The sequence below is a fragment of the Dipodomys merriami genome, unplaced genomic scaffold (genome assembly GCF_024711535.1).
Source record: "Dipodomys merriami isolate MVZ:Mamm:240054 unplaced genomic scaffold, mDipMer1.0.p SCAF_42, whole genome shotgun sequence".
Lineage (NCBI taxonomy): Eukaryota > Metazoa > Chordata > Mammalia > Rodentia > Heteromyidae > Dipodomys > Dipodomys merriami.
The window spans coordinates 5,706,574-5,707,500 of record NW_027205826.1 but is presented as its reverse complement, the minus strand read 5'-3'; positions in this window follow the sequence as shown (position 1 = coordinate 5,707,500).

Genomic DNA, 927 nt, shown 5'->3' with positions numbered 1-927 from the left:
TTTTCTGCTTACGTGGTGCCGAGGAATCGAACCGAGGGCCTCATACATACAAGGCAAGCGCTCTACCACTGAACCACCTTCCCAGCCCCCTGTTGTCTTAATTTTTTTTTTTTTTTGTCGGTCCTGGGGCTTGCACTCTGAGCCTGGGCACTGTCCCTGAGCCTTTCCGCTTAAGGCTAGTGCTCTACCACTTGAGCCACAGCACCCCTTCCAGTTTTCTGAGTGGTTTATTGGAGATAAGAGGCTCACGGACTTTCCAGCCCAGGCTGGCTTTGAACTTTGATCCTCAGATCTCAGCCTCCTGAGTAGCTAGGATTATAGGCATGAGCCACTGGCGCCTGGCTGAAATAATTTGTGTGTTTGCACATGTGCACACACACACACACACACACACACACACACACACACACACGTCAGTACTGAGGCTTTAAACTCAGGGTCTTGAACCCTCCCTTGGCTTTTTCAGTTCAAGGCTGACATCCTACCGCTTGAGCTGCACCTCCATTTCTGGCTTTTTGCTAGTCCACTAGAGATAAGAATCTCCGATTTGTCTGCTAGAGTTGGCTTTGAGCTGCATTCCTCAGATCTCAACCTCAGAAATAATCTTCAGGTCATTTTATTTATGTTTCCTAAATACCTGTTCTGCTCAGGGAAGGGGCCCAGGGTGTTGTGGGTTAGAAGATAACAGAGACTATGGTGTCCCCCGGGGCTAGCCTCAAGAGGCAACTTGGCTAGTGTTATCTTCTTCTGAGGTAGTTGTGATCCTGGAAGCTGTCTGGAGCTCTGGGCAGACCAGCAAGTGAGCCTCAGGGCTGAGTCCATGTGGCCACAGAGTCTGTGGCTGCTCCCCAGCCACAGGAGATCAAGACCTGCTCCTCAGAGGGAGGGTACCTCTGTGCGTCCTGAGCCATTTTCCTTCATTTTCCC